Here is a 13,734-nt window from a genome sequence, read left to right as displayed (position 1 = left end):
ATTTTTCCTATTCTGATATAATATTAGAAGTTAAGAAAAGGGGCAGATGCAGTGGCTCACGCCTATAATCCCAGCACTTTAGGCCAAGGCAGGCATATCACTTGAGGCCAGGAGTTTCAGCCTGGCCAACATGGTGAAATCCCATCTCTACCAAAAATACAAAACTTAGCCGGATGTGGCAGTGCACGCCTATAATCCCGGCTACTTGGGAGGCTGAGGCATGAGAATTGCCCAGGAGACAGAAGCTGCAGTAAGCCGAGATCACACCACTGCACTCCAGCCTGGGTGACAGAGGGAGACTCTGTCTCAAAAAAAAAAAAAAAAATGTTAAGAAAGGGATTAGATGAAATGTTATTTGCCGCACAAGCAATTTGGGGAAATTTGTCTTCACAAGGTGAAACAGTAAATATAAGTTGGGGCTAATTCAGATGTTTGACTAAATGCCATTAAAATATTCACACATAAGGAGGGAGGATTTCTTCTCTTCCCCCAAAATTATGTTTGTATATGTATGTATATACATATATACGAATACCATCACCCCTTGTATGACACATTGGAATTGCACTTGTTCTGTTACATGCAGATTTTTCTCTACTTCTGCCATGCCTAAGACAGTAGGACCAACATTTCCTCTTCTTTCTCCTCCTCCTCAAGCCTACTCAACCTCACAAGAAGAATGAAGACCTTTATCATGATCCACTTAATGAATAATATATATATTTCCTCTTCCTTATGACCTTTTTTTTTTTTTTTTTTTTTTTTTTTTTTTTTTTAAGGGATGAAGTCTCGCTCTGTTGCCCAGGCTGGAGTACAGTGGCATGATCTCAGCTCACTACAACCTCCACCTCCAAGGTTCAAGTGATTCTCCTGCCTCAGCTTTTCGAGTAGCTGGGATTACAGGCACACGCCACCACGCCCAGCTAATTTTTGTATTTTTACAAAAATGACCATGTTGGCCAGGCTGGTCTCAAACTCCTAACCTCAGGTGATCCACCCACCTTGGCCTCCCAAAGTGCTGGGATTACAGGTATGCGCTACCACGTCCGGCCATGACTTTCATTTTTAATTATTTATTTATTAACTTATTTTCTAGAGACAAGGTTTCATACTGTTGCTCATGCTGAAGTGTAGTGGTGCAATCATAGCTGACAGCAGCTTCAAATTCCTGAGATCAAGCAATCTCCCACCTCAGCCTCCTAAGGTAGCTAGGACTACAAGCGCATACCACCTTGCTGGCTAATTCTGTGTGAGTTTTGTAGAACTGGGGATGTTGCTATGTTGTTTAGGCTGGTCTCCAACTCCTGGCCTCAAGTGATCCTCCCGCGTCCGACCCCCAAAGTGCTGGGATCATAGTTGTGAGCATATAAGTGAGCTACCATGCCCAGCCTCCTCACAATTTTCTTCTTTTTTTCTATTTCTTTTTGGATACAGGGTTTCATTCTGTTGCTCAGGCTAGAGTGCAGTGGCACAATCACAGCTCAGGCGCTGCCTCATGGGCACAGGCAGTCCTCCCACCTCAGTCTCTCTAGTGCCAGGGACTAAGGCACAGGCCACTATGGCCAGTTTTTGCATTTTCTGTAGAGATGGGGTTTCGCTGTGTTGCCCAGACTGTTCTCCAACTCCTGGACTCAGGTGATCTAACCACCTCAGCCTCTCAAAGTGCTAGGATTATAAACATGAGCCACCGCACTCGGCCATGATTTTCTTAATAACATTTTCTTTTCTCTAGCTTACTTTATTATAGGAATACAGGATATAATACATGTAACATACAAAATATGTGTTAATCAGCTGTTTATATTATCAGCAAGGCTTCTAGGCAAGAGGAGGCTATTAGTAGTTAAGTTTGGGGGGAGTCAAAAGTTCTGCACATTTTTTACTGAATCAGTGTCCCCAGTCCTCAGTTGTTCAAGGGCCAAGTGTATATATATACATATGTATTCACTCAAGTACTCTAAGCTCATTCAAGGGCCAAATGTATATAAATACATACATATTCACTCAAGTACTCTAAGCTCATTCATTTAATAATCATTAAAGAGAAAAACATGAAGCATAAAGTTTTAATTAAATCATATATTAAAGAGGAGGGTAGTAACTTCAGAAGGTTGAAGACAAAAAATTACAAAGGATCAAATCAAAGTCAAGCTGAATTACCTGGCTAACCCGTCAAAGGATGTCCAAGCAGTTTATTTTTATTGGTCTCTGAGTCCACCGTCCAGCAAGTATTTTGATCCTGAGGACAAAAAAAAGAAGAGGGATTGAATTTCTGTCTTTTCTTCATTTAAGCATTATGATTAGTCACCCACAAATTAAGTCTTCCGGCCAGGTATGGTGGCTCATGCCTGTAATCCCAGCACTTTGGGAGGCAAGGCAGGCAGACCACTTGAGGTCAGGAGTTCAAGGCTAGCCTGGCCAACATGGCAAAACCCCAACTCTACTAAAAATACAGAAATTAGCCAGGTGACGTGGTATGCGCCTGTAATCCCAACTATTTGGGAGGCTGAAGCAGGAGAATCACCTGAACCTGGGAGGCAGAGGTTGCAGTGACCTGAGACTATGCCACTGCACTCCAGCCAGGGTGACAGAGCGAGACTCTTTCTCAAAAAAAAATTAGGTGTTCCCATTTTTCCCTTCCCTGGACATACGGAACAAACAAAAGCTATCAAGTACAACACCTCTTCCTAGAAATTTGAGTAGATGTCTTACTGTACCATAAAATCACTACTTCTGTTTGAAAAGTCAAGCATAGGGTCAGGCACAGTGGCTCATGCCTATAATCCCAGAACTTTGAAAGGCTGAGGTGGGAGGACCACTTGATGCCAGGAGTTCAAGATCAGCCTAAGCAACATAGCAAGACACCATCTCCACACACAAAAAAATAGAAATTAAGAAATTAAAAATAAAAGTCAGGGCCAGGCACAGTGGCTCATGCCTGTAATCCCAGCACTTTGGGAGGCCGAGGTGGGTGGATCGCATGAGGTCAGGAGTTTGAGACCAGTCCAGTCAACATGGTGACACCCCATCTCTTCTAAAAATACAAAAAATTGGTTTGGCGTGATGGCATGCGCCTGTAGTCCAGCTACTCGGGGAGGCTGAGGCAGGAGAATTGCCTGAACCAGGGAAGCAGAGGTTGCAGTGACCCAAGACCATGCCATTGCACTCCAGCCTGGACAACAAGAGCGAAACTCCATTTCAAAAATTAATTAATTAAAATAAAAGGCATGGCATATATAATATATACTCTGTCAGTCTGTAAAAATGGATAATGCAAAGTGGAGGTGGTGGAGACCAGATCTTGAAAAGTGATCAAAACAGATGGGTACTCTGACCTTGTGGGGGTATTCATTTGTACAAAATGAGTGCTCAACAGAGAATAAAGACAACATTAATACCCTGGCAGAAGCAAATGTTTCAATGCCCTAGTCCAAAAATTATCAGATGAGGGAGGGATGGATAAAGCAAACAAGCAAGAGCCAGAGGAACGGCTCAGATGTTTTCTTGCCTTGTATAAAAGGATGCATTTTGACCACCGAAACAAAATATTAACGGGGAAATGAGAAACCGTTCTTCAAAATAATCTGCAATAAAACACATGAACATATAAACAGCAGGCTTTTGCACTTGAAGAAATGGTATGCAGGTTCTGCTGCGATAAATAAGTGAGCCAGTAAGAACATTCACTTTACCTTATGAATTTCCAAATTTAACAATAAAGCAACAATCTGATTGCCACTAATTCCAATGGTATCGAACCAAGATAACAACCATAATTACGGCCTAAAGTTAATAGCTTTCATGCTGGAATTGGTAGATCTGTTGGTATGGGGGAAAGGAAAAATGATATATTCACAAGTTACAAGTAACATACATATTAGAGCCATGGCCATTCCACGTAGTGTAGTCTGCAGACAGTGTATGGGGAGAGCCACCCACAATCTAGCTGCATTATGGAAAGGTCTGTTGTACTTCTGAAACTAAAATTAGAGGGGAGAAAATCAGTGAGCAAGGAATGGGAGGCACATTACATGTGGCTCACAAAGGAAAAAGAGAACTCTAGGTAGTGCCGGGTGACTATCCCTTATGCAAAACGCTTGGAAGCATAAGTGTCTTGGATTTTTTTTTTTTCAGATTTTTTAAATATTTGCATATGCATACTGAGATAGCAAGCAGAAGAAACCCAACTCTAAACATAAAATTCATTTATGTTACTTATACACACAGCCTGAAGGTAATTTTATATAATTAATATTTTTAATAATTTTGTGCACCAAAGTTGTAGCTTTTTTTTCTTTTTCTTTTTTAGACAGGATCTCACTCTGTGCCCAGGCTGGCTGGAGTGTGGTGGCATGGTAATGGCTCATCTCAGCCTCGACCTCCGAGGCTCAAACAATACTCCCACATCAACTACCCAAGGAGCTGGGACTACAGGCACACACCATCATACCCAGCTAATTTTTATATTTTTTGTAGAGACAGGGTTTCACCATGTTGCCCAGGCTGGCCTCGAACTCCTGAGCTCAAGTGATCTGTCTGCCTCAGCCTCCAAAAGTGTTGGGATTACAGGTGTGAGCCACCATACCCGATCGAATGTGATGTTTTTTTAACTTGAATTTTTATGTTATCCAATTTAATTCGTGTAAGATGAAGGGAGAAAAGGTAGGCAGAACTTCTGTAAAGCACTTCTAAGATCTTCTGGCCCTGTTTTAAATCAGGTTTCACTTCTAAAATGGTTCTGTTTTTTCCTTAATTAGGAAAGAGGAAGGAAGGTCATGGAGTGGGATTAGCACCTAAGGAACAAGAGAGGTGGGATAAGGAAAAGATTTTTGGGGGAGATGGGGGTGGAGGATGGAGTTTCACTCTGTTGCACAGGCTGGAGTGCAGTGGCATGATCCCAGTTCACTGCAATCTCTGCCTCCCAGGTTAAACGATTCTCCTACCTCAGCCTCCCGAGTATCTGGGATTATAGGTGCATGCCACCATGCCCAGCTAATTTTTGCAGAGAAAGGGTTTCACTACATTGGCCAGGCTGGTATCAAACTCCTGACCTCAAGCAATCTGCCCACCTTAGCTTTCCAAAGTGCTGGGATTACAGGCATGAGCCACCATGGCAGGCCAGGAAAGGAATTTGAGTCAGAAAGTATCTAGTAGCATAATGGACCTGGGATAGCCAGGCGCGGTGGCGGGCGCCTGTAGTCCCAGCTACTCGGGAGGCTGAGGCAGGAGAATGGCATGAACCCCGGAGGCAGAGCTTGCAGTGAGCCGAGATTGTGCCACTGCACTCCAGCCTGGGTGACAGAGAGAAATGCCGTTTCAAAATAAATAAATAAATAAAATTAAAAATAATAATAATAATAATAGACCTAGGAAACAATTACTGCTGCCTAGTGCAGAAGGTGATGAGAGGGCCTAGATTAATACTCCAGTGTTACAGTGCTGGTTTTCACACTTCTCAAAGGAAAGCTGACCCTGCCAATCTGCACCCTTGGACCCAAATTTTAACTGCTGGACTCCCAGGTGGAAGATCATGTAAAGTCAGCATGCCCAAATGAACCAAGAATGCAACCATGGGTGGAATCTAAATGATCAAACTGAAGAACAGCGAATGAATAAGAGCAGACACCACATGGCAAGACAGAAGATCCAACCAAATCAAGCCTTGACATCACCCCACGGCAGGATCCACTCAGATCACACCTCATTACTCTCCAAATATAAAACCTGCACCCAAACTCTAGCTCAGAAAGGCAGATTTGAGCCCAACACCTGTCTCCTTACACAGCAGCCTTGCAATAAACTTTTCTTCCTACAAAAACTTGGTGCTCAGTGTTCAGCTTTCCGCTGCATACACAGGAAAAGAGACCCAGTTCAGTTCACTAACATAAAGACAAGCCAGGTACAAAATTCTCCCCTCCGAGGAAGTGTATAGTTAAACCAGAGAGATTGGCAAATAGTCACAGAACAATGATTGGCTTGCCTACCAGGAACCTGGAAAGGTGTACTACTATATACCAGGATCCTATAAGTATGGAACTATTAGTAAACTTGCTGGTGAGTTAAACTTGTCTGGAAAAAAGATTCTGCAAATGCAACAATCCTAGCAGATTTCTTAGGACAGTATTTTTTTTTCTTTATCAAAAACAAGATTATCCCTTTTCACAATTCAGATTTTAGTCAATCACACATACAAAAACCAAATCATACTGACATAAAACTAAATGTGACAAGTTCCAGAAACATTAGATATCTGAGAAGGTGACAGAGACATTAAATTTTCTAGTAGAATTAACAGTTTACTGATGAGATCTACATTACCAAAACCTGCATCACCAGGCCAGGCATGGCAGCGCACACCTGTAATGCCAGCTACTTAGGAGGCTGAGGCAGGAGGATTGCTTGAGCTCAGGAGTCTGAGTCCATCTTGGACAACATGGCCCCTGTTTTAGTTTTAGGTTTTTGTTTTATTTTAAACCTTCATCACCAGAGACCTAAAAGGACATGGGGGGAAATCAAACATCAAATTAAGCCTTGTTAATAGCTAGTCTGAGAAGATGTGCCTCAAGGCCAGAACAAAGAATAAAACTGGGGGAGAGGAGTTGATACACAGGAAAATCCAAACTATGTAATATATAATGCTTGGAAACACCAACAGGGCAAAAAGCAGCCACTGAATATTATAAACATGTTTTTCTTTTACTGTTGAACATGGAAAGGGGCAAGGATTCCACAATCATATTAAACCCATTGTTCTTTCCAAGCTCCTGCTGGCACTGCTCCCAGGATCACCTTCCTCACTTCCCTAAAATCATAGAAAAGGGGAACCACTGTCATTGGGAAAAGTCAGCTGTTGCCCAATAATCTTCAAAGTACTACAGAGTAGACTGGTTCACCAAATGAATTTCAGGTTAAAGATTGCATAATATTAGCATTAAATTTAACATCAAAATCCAACACTTTTGCGATTGGGATTATTTATCAAGTGATAAATATCTTTGATCAAAACTCTGACCACAGATTTCACTAGTAACAATCAACTACAGCTAAACTATAGCTATAATGAAAGGAAAAGACCAAATGCAAGTTGAAAATCATATGAACATTTCAAGTTATATAAAACGGGGCTGGGTGCAGTGGCTCATGCCTGTAATCCTAGCACTTTGGGAGGCCAAGGTGGGCAGATCACCTGAGGTCAGGAGTTCAAGACCAGCCTGGCCAACATGGCTAAACCCCACCTCTACTAAAAATAGCTGGGTCGGCCGGGCGCGGTGGCTCAAGCCTGTAATCCCAGCACTTTGGGAGGCCGAGACGGGCGGATCACAAGGTCAGGAGATCGAGACCATCCTGGCTAACCCGGTGAAACCCCGTCTCTACTAAAAAATACAAAAAACTAGCCGGGCGAGGTGGCGGGCGCCTGTAGTCCCAGCTACTCGGGAGGCTGAGGCAGGAGAATGGCGTGAACCCGGGAGGTGGAGCTTGCAGTGAGCTGAGATCCGGCCACTGCACTCCAGCCTGGGCGGCAGAGCGAGACTCTGTCTCAAAAAAAAAAAAAAAAAATAGCTGGGTCTGGTGGCAGGTGCCTGTAGTTCCAGCTACTCAGGAGGCTGAAGCAGGAAAATCGCTTGAACCTGGTAGGCAGAGGCTGCAGTGAGCTGAGATCGTGCCACTGCACTTCAGCCTGGGCAACAGAGCAAGACTCTGTCTTAAAAAATAATAATAATAAAGTTATATAAAATGGACCACATTTTTTGAAATACATAAACTTAACTCAGTTTAAGAATTTTTTTTCCCATTACTTAGTCCATTATTCTATGTTCAATTAAGTAAAAATGTATTTGCTTCCCAGGAGAACACTGGTAAGACATTTATTACAATCTTTTTTAAATACTATAATCTTCTTGATAAGGGAGTGGGGGACAAGGAATTATTTCAAATTACAGCATATGCATGTCTAGTAAAATAAGGACAGGTATTATCACGTATCTTGAGATATATACTAGAAAGAATCAAGCTGACTTATAATTTATTCTACATATTTAATAAATTAAACATTTAGTTCTATACCGAATCAGCCTGAAAATTCACAATAACACAGTGAAAACAGACACCTTGGCTTCTGAAAACCTAGATTTTGTAAAGTCCTGCTTCTTGAAATGATCTTGTGTTAGACTTTAATTTGATTTCAATTAAACGCTTGCTGTGTATCTATTAGATGTCAGGCACTGCACTGACACTTGGAAATAAGTAAATCACGGTCACTGCCATCAATTAATTAGGAAAAGGGAAGCAGGTATAAACAGACACTAAAGTTCCTAAAATGAAAACTATGTTCACTCAGTAAGCATCTGCTAAGCATCCATGTGCCACATTGTGCTAGACACCATGGATAAAAGGAATAATTAAAAAGACCCGAGTCCCATGAGAGCATAAGGAAAGAATAGAGAAAAGCTACCCTGCCTTTTTCATGGGGTTGTTGTGTTAAGCACTATTTACATGTGAAAGCAAGACAAATCCAAAACCATTTATCTCAGCCAAAGGGGGAGGTATTAATTGTACAATTTCTGCAATTATATCCAGAGTTGTCATAACCAAAATGCCATTTGAGTTTCTTTATAATAAAAGGCAAAGGAGAAAAAAACTTCTATGAAATGGCCATTTGTGTAAAAATTACATAGGGATACAGGAAACATAAATGGGGTATTTAAAGGTAGTTAATACTGAAAACTTATTTTTAATTCAACACATCCAGGAAATCACACCACATATTTTTGCTTATACAACGATACTATCCACTGATGAACTATGGCACTAAACTAGCCTAAATTTTATTTAATTCGCTTTAGATTAAGGAGAAAACTTAAAAATCTGGTTGGCAGATTAGTATAACAGGCCCGGTATCTTTGGCTGAGTTGAAGTTACCAAGAGTTACCAAAACAGGCATGCAAGCAAGCTGCTTGCTTGTGCTTGTTCTGCCTCTCTCTCCCCGCCACTTTGGAAAAACTGCATGCAGTGCTGCAGGATCACACAAAATAAATACAGGAAAGAGGGTGGGAGGGTTGGGTGGGGAAGTGAGCAAAGCTCTGGGCTCCACCAGTGGAAGGCGTTCCACAAGAATTGCTACAGGGTCAAAAGTTTACAGTGGTTTCAATTTCACCTTTTAGCAGCCAATCAGGAAACACAGGCTGCATGCTGACCCCTCCGGCTACAAATGAACATTAACTCATTGGCTACCAGGATTGCACATTTTCCTTTTCTTATAAGGCTTTCCCTTCTTTTTCTTTTTTTTAAGGGCAGGGGAGTGGAGAAGGCAAAGAACATAAGCTCAAGGTGACAATTTTATTCAAGACAACATATTTTACACAGGTGTTTGAGGGGAGAAACGATCAAGTAATTATCTTCTTTCTTCTTGAAATCTGAGTTTATCCTGTAGTATCTAACAAACCAATTATTAATGCTAGTATCAAGACAAAGAATGAATTTAGGCAGGTAAAGAAGATGGATTTCCTCCATGAGGCTGCAATTCTACGAACAATTTATAGGATGGTAAAAAGATAATACTGGTTGTGTATCCAGTAAATGCTTTAAAAGTAACTCAGATAAGACATCTAACTTAAGGATTCGCCTATACCCCAATTTTCTTATTTGCATAGATTCCCTACCCTCTCCTCAAACCACTACTATACACATGCGATGTTCCTCTATCCTTTTCATAATGTGGATCCACAGAAAAATAGGCAGAGCTCCTAAGGTTTAAATTTTTTTTTCTTCTATTTCATTACCTGGGAGTAACTATATGATAAACTCAGGAGTGAACCATTTGGCAGTAGGTACAACTGCTCCCTATTTATGTAAATTTCTTCAAAATGCAGAAACCAATAAACTAATCCATTAAATAATATTTTCAACACTCTATATTTAACACTGAGCAAGGTTAAAATGAAAACCTCTACTACATACACCTTAACCAGACTACATTTAAAAACTAGATGCCTTTGAAGCACCACAGGATAAAAGTGAAATCGCTGTATTAACTGCTCTCCTATCAAAATGATTAGTCAAATCCTAATGAACACACTGTGAATTTGTAGTTAGCAATATTTCTCTCTCTGACACAATAGGTAGTTGAATTTTAATGGACTCATCGACTTAAATTTACCTTTACGTTTAGAATACCCTGTAGGCACCATCATTGCCTAAGAAAACGATTTCATGTAAGATATTAGTTCTTATCCAAACCAGCAAAGTAAGACCCCCGTTCTTTCTGAATACAGGAAAGTAAGCAAATATACAGAAGTGTGTTACTTAATACAACTGCTGAAGGGTTCCAAAATAACTTCAGTGTTTAAAGTTTATAAAGCAATATAATGTCAGTTAAGATAGTAAATAAACTCGATGCTGATAGTTTTTTCTTAATTCAGCATTAAAAGAAGAAATTTTCTAGTAACAATTTCCAAGCCTTCGTGATTTAAAGTTTATGCATATTTGGCAATAAAAAGTCTACTTTAAAACAGACCTAGTTGTTTTTTCAACATGGCTTGCAAAAGCTTTCCATATATGTATATATAGATATATATTAAATTAGGGGTTTTCTGTATATCTTTTTACAAAATGGCCTCATTTTGAAGGAAAATGGATGCGATAAAATTTTACATCAAGTCAGCATGTTAGCAAGAAGCTTTTTTGTGTGTTCTGAATTTGATTAATACAAGCCAAGGTCACTTCCTGAAAGATGCCTAGCACTGCAGCTGCAGGCAAACTAGGCTCTAGCATAAGGCTGGGGGAAGGGAATGGGTGATGGCATTATTATTAACACTCAGATAGGATTCCATCTCCAGCAGCAGCTACTGGGGGGAGTGGGGAGGTTGGGGAAGATCCCAGAGTTCCTAGTATATTAACATTAAAATATTTCCATTCCTTAATACTTAAAAATAGAAATGTAATTAAATATATAATGCTAATGTCAAAATTGTATCAGATATCCTCACTGCTACAATGTACAAGAACATTTTACATAATACTATGCAAATCATTTAATGCCAGACATTGTGTTGAATGCTGAGTTTACGCTAAAGCATTCAGTTTACACTGAAATAAACTCAACATTCAACACAATGCTAAGCATGACCTGTACTTGTTATGCAAAGCGTATACAAAGGAAGATACAGGCCCTTGAAGAAAACAGAATCAGATTCAAATTTCAAAAACCAAGGGTGGCATAAAAGTTAATGAAGGTAGAAACTTAAAACACAAAAGCCTATATTGGAAAATATTTGATAAAGTTTTGTTCTGAAATTCAGTTTAAATTTTCATTTCACCAACATTAATACAAACATTACTATGCCTCTATGCTAAAAAATCAAAATATACATAGTAGCAACTAGAAAAAACCACTTCCCTGAATAATTAATAATTAATAATTTATTAACTAGCTACAATGCAGAGCTAGGAAACCATAGTAATTACTTTGTTGTACTCTGAGGTTGTTTACACATTTCAATTCATTGATAAAATACCAGGTATAGTCAGGAAATCTACATGTTCCTTGTAATTTTATATATGTAATCTTAGAAACATTAAATTAATTTTGTGTGCCTTTTTCCTACGCACCAAATGGGGGTTATACTTTAACCATGATATTCCACAGAGACAGAGAAGCAGCAAGGCACTGCTGTATTTTTAATGGTTGTATGACAAATGCAAAATGTGGCCTTTTTATCTTGTCTGTATGTTCAAATTTGTTGTTTCTATTTTCTACACAACTTAATAATATAATTTTGTCACTCTGTTGTGCTCCCCACCCTTTTTTTGAAGTTTGATTCAGTAATTTCAACAAAAAAACTGAACAAATGATGTTAGATGCTCAAGTTCAAACAAACTGACCACTTGAATTTTGGAGGTCAATGACTGGCTGGAAAAGGGTTGTTATTTAATGGCTAAGGAGCATTCTGTATGTGCAAAGGACTTCTTAAATCATTTTTAAAGAAAAGGAAGGCAACAAAGTAAAAACATACTGTGAGAAGTCCCTGAATTCAGATAATCTAATCGCTAGGTGTGGCTAAGAAAGGCACTTCAAAAAGATCCCATCACATGCTCTTTTGAAATAGGACAAACCTGAAAGACAAAGGGTAAAATTAAATTAGTTTTTCATACTCCCTCTCCCCAAGACACCTGTGAGGCAGTGAAGAGGAATGAATTTTTCTTCAATTTTTCCTGGTCCCTACAGGCATACCTCATTTTATTGTGCTTTACAGATATTGTACTTTTTACAAACTGAGGTTTGTGGCAGCCCTGCTTCAGATAAGTCTACTGGTGCCAATTTTCCAACAGCATTTGCTCACTTTGTATGCCTCCCTTACATTTTGTTGATTCTCGTATTATCTCAAGAAGGTTTTTCATTATTATTATATCTGTTACAGTGATGTGTGATCAGTGATTTTTTTTTTTTTTTTTTTGGGACTGAGTCTTGCTCTGTCACCCAGGCTGGAGTGCAGTGGAGCTCACTGCAAGCTCCACCTCCCGGGTTCACGCCATTCTCCTGCCTCAGCAGGAGTAGCTGGGATTACAAGCGCCTGCCACCACGCCCGGCTAATTGTTGTATTTTTAGTAGAGACGGGTTTGACCGTGTTAACCATGATGGTCTCGATCTCCTGACCTCATGATCCGCCCACCTCGGCCTCCCAGAGCTGGGGCTACAGGCGTGAGCCACCACACCCGGCCTTCCTTTTTTTTTTTTTTTGGAGACAAGAGTCTCGCTCTGTCACCCAGGCTGGAGTGCAGTGGCCGGCTCTCAGCTCACACTGCAACCTCCACTTCCCGGGTTCAAGCAATTCTCCTGCCTCAGCCTCCCCAGTGGCTGGGGTTATAGGCACCTGCCAGCACACCTGGCTAATTTTTGTAGTAGAGACAGGGTTTCACCATGTTGGTCAGGCTGGTCTTGAATTCCTGACCTCAGGTGATCTACCCACCTCAGCCTCCTAAAGTGCTAGGATAACAGGTGTGAGCCACCGTGCCCAGCCTGTGATCAGTGATCTTCCATGTTACAATGGTTCATTGTTCTGGGGCACCATGCACTGTGCCCATATAAGATGGTGAACTTAATCAGTAAATGCTGTGTATATTCTCACTGCTCCAACAGCCATTCCCCATCTCTCTCCCTCTCTTCAGGCCTCCTTATTCCCTGAGACACAACAATATTGAAATAAGTCCAAATAATAACCCTATAGTGGTCTCCAACTGTTCAAGTAAGTAAAAGGAAGAAATGCACATCTCTCACTTTAAGTCAAAAGCTAGAAATGGGCCAGGCGTGGTGGCACACACCTGTAATTCCAGCACTTTGGGAGGCCAAGTCGGGCAGATGACTTGAAGTCAGGAGCCCGAGACCAGCCTGGCAGGTGAAACCCCATCTCTACCAAAAATATAAAAATTAGCCGAGTGTGGTGGCGCAAACCTATAACCCCAGCTGCTTGGTGCGCTAAGGCATGAGAATCGCTTGAACCCGGGAGGCGGAGGTTGCAGTGAGCTGAGATCGTGCCACTGCACTCCAGCCTGGGCAACAGAGCGAGACTGTCTCAAAAAAAAAAAAAAAAAAAAAGGCTAGAAATGATTAGGCTTAGTGAGGAAGGCACATCAAAAAGCTGAGACAGGCTGAAAGCTAGGACTCTTGCACCAAACAGCCAAGTTGTGAATGCAAAGGGACAAATACTGTTTTTATTTTTATTTTATTTTATTTTTTAC

General features: G+C 40.7%; 1 protein-coding gene across 16 annotated transcripts in view; it reads right to left on the bottom strand.

Moving 5' to 3' along the window:
- NCOA3 (nuclear receptor coactivator 3) overlaps positions 1-13,734 on the bottom strand; it is a 159,269-nt gene that overhangs the window by 70,386 nt on the left and 75,149 nt on the right. For 12 of the 16 annotated variants that reach the window (XM_015148801.3, XM_077951960.1, XM_077951948.1 and 9 more), the window contains one exon: positions 2,161-2,239. The gene's annotated coding sequence lies outside the window, so the exon portion shown is untranslated. Of the gene's footprint in view, positions 1-2,160; positions 2,240-3,508; positions 3,585-13,734 lie in introns of all 16 variants that reach the window. The other 4 variants (XM_077951951.1, XM_077951952.1, XM_077951947.1 and 1 more) reach the window with 1 other exon arrangement.

Source organism: Macaca mulatta, chromosome 10 (genome assembly GCF_049350105.2).
Source record: "Macaca mulatta isolate MMU2019108-1 chromosome 10, T2T-MMU8v2.0, whole genome shotgun sequence".
NCBI classification, from domain to species: Eukaryota; Metazoa; Chordata; class Mammalia; order Primates; family Cercopithecidae; genus Macaca; species Macaca mulatta.
Note: the sequence above shows the minus strand (reverse complement) of the source record. Positions and strands in the feature narration are given on the sequence as shown.